This window comes from Carassius auratus, unplaced genomic scaffold (assembly GCF_003368295.1).
Source record: "Carassius auratus strain Wakin unplaced genomic scaffold, ASM336829v1 scaf_tig00003633, whole genome shotgun sequence".
NCBI lineage: Eukaryota > Metazoa > Chordata > Actinopteri > Cypriniformes > Cyprinidae > Carassius > Carassius auratus.
The window spans coordinates 1,128,561-1,136,291 of record NW_020523535.1 but is presented as its reverse complement, the minus strand read 5'-3'; the positions used below and the strand labels follow the sequence as shown (position 1 = coordinate 1,136,291).

General features: G+C 38.9%; 1 pseudogene; it reads right to left on the bottom strand.

Moving 5' to 3' along the window:
• Positions 1 to 255: 255 nt before the first annotated feature.
• Positions 256 to 7,486, bottom strand: LOC113070291 (leiomodin-3-like; annotated as a pseudogene).
• Positions 7,487 to 7,731: the final 245 nt, after the last annotated feature.

Below are 7,731 nucleotides of genomic sequence, written 5' to 3'. Positions count from 1 at the left end.
TTTCCTAATCATTGGCAACTTTAACGTATATTCTGAGAAAATTAAAATGTTTTCTGACCTTAGATGCATTTAAACCTGTTGTAGGGGACTCCAACACAATATTAGGACACTTTAAAATACCATATGACCTGCTCTTTAATATGAAAGATGTGCATGATTAATTTTACAGTTCAGGACCCCATCAAAGTGCACCGTGTTGTGGCTTATTGTTATGTTACTGTTCACTTGTCCAAAGGAGTACAGCTTTCCCTTTTCCAACCCCCTGGGTCAAATCAGATCAGTACACTCTACTTTCTCCATTAATTGAGGAGAATCATGGTATTGTTTGGCCACACAAACCACACTCTCTCCATGACCAATCTGATTTTGGCCCTGTCCCTCTGTGCGATCTCTATATAAAGTCAAGTGTGTGGCTCAGAAGAGACTGGTTTCTCTTGACTCCAGGATTTTTGGAAGAGGTACCTGTGGATGTGAAAAAGAGGTATAAGCTCTTTTGAAACTATATGAACACAAATTATATCAACACTTCGCTCTTTGATTCATTTAATTATTACAATGATTATAAAATGGCACTGCAAAAATTCAAGCCAACAAAAAGACACCTCTTTTTAAACAAACTACACCATATTAGTCCATATTTTAAATGTGTGGAATTAGTTACACAATGAAGTTTAATACTTGGGATAGCGATACAAAAATTTGCAATAGTGATGCTTACCATTGCAAACACCAAACTGTTTGACATTGAAAAGAGTTTGAATCCAAAATCTTAATCTTTTAAATAAGAACTTGCCAACCAATTTCCACATTGCACACATTTTTAGATTTTATGTCAAGAATAGTTCAATGAAATTCATTGTTACAGTTACACTTACCGTCACCCCAGTGATAATGCGAATGTTTTGTTTATAAATATGGATGATCGCTGACAAACAAAAGGCTAAAATGTTATCCATTTGAGTTTCTTATACCAACGGCGTCATTTAAATTCTTGGAGGCCAGGGAATTAATTTTAATGGTCCATTCTATGCACAATGAGCAATCTATGCAAGTATCATAAAGCAGTGGTTCTCGACTAGTGCATTGTTACCCAAAAACTTGTTTAAAAGTGGTAAACAATTTTTTGTAAGGGTGTTTTGATAGCATCACAGACAGCTGGGGAAACGTTATGCTAAATCAAACGCATAGTTAGCATGGCAAAACAAACAACCAGATTTTAAAGAATGAACACTTTTCATATGTTTTTTGTTGATGTAAAAGTGTGCAATCAAACTAACTAATATATTAGCATAATCTTAATAACAGTGTCAATATGTAGAAGCTAAAATGCCAAAACACACAAATAAAATAAAATTCCTACAAAAAATGCCTACAAATTATTGAAACCATGCATTCATGAATGCTACTTTATCAGGCATTATAAGGAAAGATTAAATGAAGATGACATCAATACTTTTTTGAAGACAGTTCCCTTCAAAGATACATTTAAAAACACCCGTGCCACGTTTTGACTTGGAAACATGAGGAGCTCACATTTATTCATCGAAGTCAAAGCATTTTGGAAGATCTATTTGTCGGCAGTCAGTTTTGATATTGTGGCTGCCGCCACAAATAAACCAGTATATGGAAAACACTGGTGTTATTCATTTTGAAAATTTGGGCCTACGTCCTAGGCCTTCAACCCATTGTCCTGCAAATTTTTTTATTTCCATTTCTCTATAGAATAGTGGGTCCTCAGGAGCAGGGCTGAAGACCTATAACATACATAGTTCATGGTAATGTTAATACATTTTATTCTTTGAGATTTTAGGTCTTTTGCATTGTGCTGGCTTTACACTGAAGCAAAACCACTTGTGAACCACTGCCATGGAGGACCCATTTTTCATGGAGTCCCAAAAAAACATTCCAGGCTGTCCCTCCCTGACAATGGCCCTCTCTCAAGCTGAGATCATGCACAGTACATACCGCTTTGAGATAGGCCACATTGCTCTGTCGAATCTCGCTGAGCAACTGATCCCGTGGTGTTAACTCCACTTTAGGGGGTTGTCGTCTTCTAGGAACCGGCTTTAGAGTCTTTATCATATCTTTCAGGTTGGCTCTATCATCTGCAAGACCTTCTCTTGCCGTGCTTCTTTGTTTAGGAACACTCCTCAGCTGAACATTATCTCTTCCCTCTTTCCTTTCATACCTTGTGTTCAGTTCCAGAAGTGGATCCCTTCTTTTCGGAGTCTTTTTTAGATGTACTTCATCTAAGAGGGTTTCCTTTGTCTGAACTAGTAGGATGCTGTTGTGGGGCATGATATTGAGTCTTGCGGAGCTGATGAGGAGGACTTTGTTGTGGTGAAGGTTCAGGAGAATCTTCAGGAATCTCCTCAGCCCCATTATCAGAACCCTGCAATAGGGACAATGGTATGTAGTCGCCTAGCATTTCCAACATGCCAGGGGGCAAGTCCAGAGAGTTCTCATAGATCTCCATGACCTTTCTCTGCTCCTTTCATCTGCTGGAGCTTCTGCTCCTCCATTCTCTGCTGCCGCTGACGGTCCAAGTTCCTGGTGAGGAGATTGGTGACCACCATCCGAGGCCCAGGGACTTCAAAGTGGTAGCCCATCTTCAGAAGGGTGTTGTTAGCCTTGAGGAGACGAGACACTTCCATTTCTGCATGGTGTCCTAGCATGTGCCTTTGGTTGTGGAAGCGGAGCTCAGTGAGTGTCTCATTGAACTGGAGGCAGCGTATTATTGCAACAATCCCCTTTCCTGTGATAAAATTGGATTCAATATTTAGCGTGGTGATACTTCTATTCTCTCTGAGCATGTTGGCCAGAGCGAATGCCACGTTTTCATCTGCACCAGTGTTTGCAATACTAAATGTTTTAACATGTCTGTTCTTCTTGAGTGCGTCGACGTAATCAAGGAGCATTTCTTTGGGAATGTTTTCAATGTTGTTAAGATTGACATCTGTGATAGAGGGGCTGTTGTTGCGGATTTTATCCAAAGTTGTCTCCAAATTGGTTTCATTCCCAGAAGGTCTTGCAGTCTTTTTAACTAAAGTGCTTCCACCTAGTGCAAATTTTGGGATCTTCAGCTTGGATATGACCCTTTCCTCTTTCTCCGGAACCCAGTTCTCATATGATGAGGGAGCATTTTCAGACCGAGTGGAATCTTTTGTCTCCTCATTCGCTTTAGATTCTATCTCATTAAGTCCTGATTGTTCAGTCTCGGCTTCAACTTTGGTTTCTGCAATTTCTGGAGGAGGCTGTAAATAATCTTCTGAGGTCACTACAGGGACAGTTGCATCAGGTTCTATCTTGACAGGCTGGATTGCCTCAACCTCCATTATCACTTCTTCAATCACTTCATCAACAACAACATCTCCCTCTCCTTCAACCTCCTCAATGATCTCCTCATAGACATATTCCACCTCTTCAACTTTATCTTCTTTTTCTGCTTCAAAATCCTCTTGGGCTTTCTTCTGATGGTGACAAATGCACAAAAGGGTCAAATTTGAAGTGTTGAACAACTGTTATAGATTACAAATGACTAGGGTTGGGAACAGAGAACCGGAACCATGAGCAATTTCTAAGTTTTGATTCTGAATACGGTTCTGGTGCGACACGTGACCAAGTACTGTGAGCAGCCTTGCGCCGGTTTTCTGGTTATTTGGCGTTTCCCGTAAAGGATGTCACAAACCGAATAACAGAAATGCTGCCACGTCTATTTAATTACTGAGAGCATTGTTTCCAATGACGCACACTCCACAGGCTTTAACTGCCGAACACGTTTCCCACAACTGTAGGCGCACTCGCACCTTTGATAACTGTGCACATCGTTTTGTTTGACTGTACATTTACAAGGAGTTGAATGACTTCTGATTTTTTAAAAGTTGACTTTTATGTCAAAGTTGAGTCAAAGTCAACTAGTTGCTGATGACATCATTAATGAACAAATAAGTCTGGTGCTGTGAAAAAACACCTTGTGCTCAGAAAAGGCATATGACACAGTGCTGCGTATGTGGCTATTGCTCCTATAACAGCTCATTTTTCTGGATGCACGTGCTGGAGATATACTTCTAATTACAGGATTAGACTATTCTTTACTGATTAGATGCGCATGAAAATTGCATTTCGATTTTTTGCACAGCCCTACCTACCGGCAGCCGTGGCCGGCCGGTGGACAAAAAGGTTCATTTCCATCCCTGGTGTGTGTACAACAGCTGAAATTAGTGCTGCTGGCGGAGTGATATATTTGTTGGTTATTTACAGTACGTTTTATAGCACGCGCTCATGATATACAAGATCGCGTCGAAGAGTTGAATTTATCTTCGCATACTGTCACGTTTCTGTCAAACCCCGGTAAGTTCATTCTCCTCCAGCATTCTGCAACATTTTAGATTATATAGACAGTTTGAGTTTATCTTATTGTTTTTAACGGCATAATAAGCAAATTAAACAAACAGTATTATCGGTCGCGTGTCTAATAACTGCTGTCCGGGGGATGCGTTTTATTTCCAGTCTTCAAGTACTTTTTCTTGTCGTGCGTGCGTTTGTTTGTCGACGGCGTAAAAGTTTGCGAGCCGAGATTTCTTTCAGTGATACAGTGTTGAACGGGATCACTAAAAAATAAAAAAATAAAAAATAAAATACACTAAAAAATAATAATAATACACTTACAAATCCTGGTGAATTCTTTAATTTGGAATTAAATACAACATTATTAATGCATACGAAAACTGTTTAGAATATTGCAAAAATGTTTCTGTGCATTAAAAAAGTTCAGTGCAGTGTATCTGGTTGGGATTAAACTGTTTACCGTTTAAAATGATTCAGTTCGATTTAGTGAAATTAATGATTCGTTCGCGAACCGGATGTCCAGACTGCTATGTTTTGAAATCTCTCTCACAACAGACACGGAAGAGAAGACAATGCTGAATAAAGTAGTCGTTTTTGCTATTTTTAGACCAAAATGTATTTTCGACGCTTCAAAAAATTCTAACTGACCCTCTGATGTCACATGGACTACTTTGATGTTGTTTTTCATACCTTTCTGGACATGGACAGTATACCGTACACACAGCTTCAATGGAGGGACTGAGAGCTCTCGGACTAAATCTAAAATATCTTAAACTGTTCCAAAGATAAACGGAGGTCTTAGGGGTTTGAAACAACATGAGGGTAAGTTATGAAATACATAATTTTGCTGTCTGGGTGAACTAACCCTTTAAAGCGCCATGGCAGAGCATTGAAGTCGGCTAGTCGATTAGTCGGTGCAACCCCTAACATGTACATGTGAGCGCGAAGCACCTACCGCCATTAAATTACATTATATTTGTCCAATATTCTTATTAATATACATAATGACTACAACTTGGACCACTAAATAAATAGACTGCTATTTTTATATAAATATGAGGGTTAGATTATTTAGTGTACTGGTCATTTCAAGAGTGATAAACAAAATGATAGAAAATATTTATTTTCATGGATTTTAAATGTTTAAAAATGGGGAAACCAATATTGCATCACACCATCTCCTGACTGCATTATTATTTGTAAAATAGGGGCTTTATGGAGCATGTGTATAAATTGTTACAAGTATAAGTGTTTATATTTCATTAATTTAAGGAAATTAACTAGTGTTTCAGCCCTAAAGGAACTATTTGGCCAACCAGCTTATTCCTGCTTGAAAAGCAAAATGTTAATGATCGTGTAAAAAACATCAACTTTGAAGCACATACTGATTGATGAACTAGCATTACTCAACAATACCTACTACCTTCCAGCAAAGCTACATTCAGTTTAGGTAAAATAGTAAAAAACATAATAATAGTTCATTTAAATGGAATCTGAATCAGAACCTGAAAATGATTATACTGTAATATATGTTGAATTTTGACATTGCCAACCTTTAAATTAAATTGACAGTAAGTAATAAACAGTACTGAGCATTGAGTAGTTGAGTATTGTGCATTTTTCCTTACCACAATTTTTTAAATAGTTGTTTAATGATTTTAATGGAACCAGAATCGTAACCGGAACTGTTAGGCGGAACCGGAAAATTTCTAACGATTCCCAACCCTACAAATGACAAAACATTTAATCTTGAACAACTTGCTAAAAGCCTAAAAATAGAATGCCTCATTTGAAATGCTGCATGACAGCACAGTTGCTGTTTCAAGGCATTTGCTGTTGTAGAGTTATTGGCCTCCTAGTTGCAGTAGGTATACATAGTAGAATTTGATAAATAATAAATAATCAGAGCTCCGAGCACTTTAGCAAACAGTTTATGAGACGTAATACACTGAATGTAAATAATCTAGACAAGAACAAGTCTTACCTGACTGGGTAATAGAGTTGTGGGAACTCTCTCCTCCTCCAGCATACGTTTGGACTCTTTCTCCCAGTACATATATTCCACCAGTGATCTGTGATCAAATGATCCAGTGGGTGGTTTGTCAGTTTGGTCTCTCTGTCTCATTCCCACTGGCACTCTGTCATCAGGAGCGATTTCTTCCATCTCACTCTGGAGCTGCTTGAGCTCCTCTGCTGAGAGGCCTGCCAGAATCTCATCTTCATCGATCTCCTCTTCTGACTGGGGCTCACTGCACTCTGAAATAAAAACTAGTTAATAGCTTATAGTTAAACCACATTTTTTATATTCGATTTTTTTTATTATTATTATAAACAAATGTGAATACATTGTGTTAAACCAAATGAAAGTCAAGTATCAAGCACAAATAGCTTCTTTTGTATGCTGTCAAATAGCTGAATCTTTTCTGTGCCACTGGTATTACCAAAACAGGTTTCCTGAACACCCCCTGCCTGATATTATTTAGACAAACAAGGGAATAAAAAATACACAAACTGGACAAATTTTGTCGGAAAATTGTTAAATTACCCCTTTAAGTATTACATTAGAAATCATATTGTACTGAAGGTCAGGACAGCTGATAAGTTCAGTAAAACAATATGAATGCAAGTGGAATATTTATTACCGTTCCATTGCTTACTACAATATGATACAACCACCAGTTTTAGCACTGGTCTACTGGGAGCTAGTTAGAGATAGAGTAGACTGAGTGTTAAACTCTTTTTTTTCGCACCTCAGAGCCTTTTACAAAGATTCCCTATGTTCTGGGGATTAATGGCAACAAACAGTCTAATATATTAACAATACCTTGGACTGTTGTCTTTTGAGAAGCGTCTCTCTGTCTCATTCCCACCGGCACTCTCTCGTCAGGAGCGATGTCGTCCATCTCACTCTGGAGCTGTTTGAGCTCCTCCGCCGACAGGCCTGCCAGAATCTCATCTTCATCGATCTCCTCATATGATTCCTGATCAGTGTGGTTAGACATGTCCAGTTTTGTGTTTTCAAGAACTCAACTACAGCCACTGGCTTCAAAGTGTAGTGAGTGTCACTCAGCCCTGGGCAGGCAGCAGAAGGCCTTATCCCACATGTAAGATCGACCCCCATTCAACAGAGGGGCGGTATTTATGGAACAAGTAGTAAGATATGGACATAGACTTTTTTCAGCAGCTTGAGTCAGCTGGCACGTCCCCTGTATTTCAACATGACAGACTTGAGAGAGAGAGAGAGAGAGAGAGAGCTTGGTGGAGAAAAACAGCAGCAGGTGGGCATGCCAGTCAAGTGGCCCCAGTGGCTCAGACCCCAACGACTTTGGCTACAAACATTTTATCTCTTTGGAATTACAAGATGAGCACAAGAAAAGAGATCCC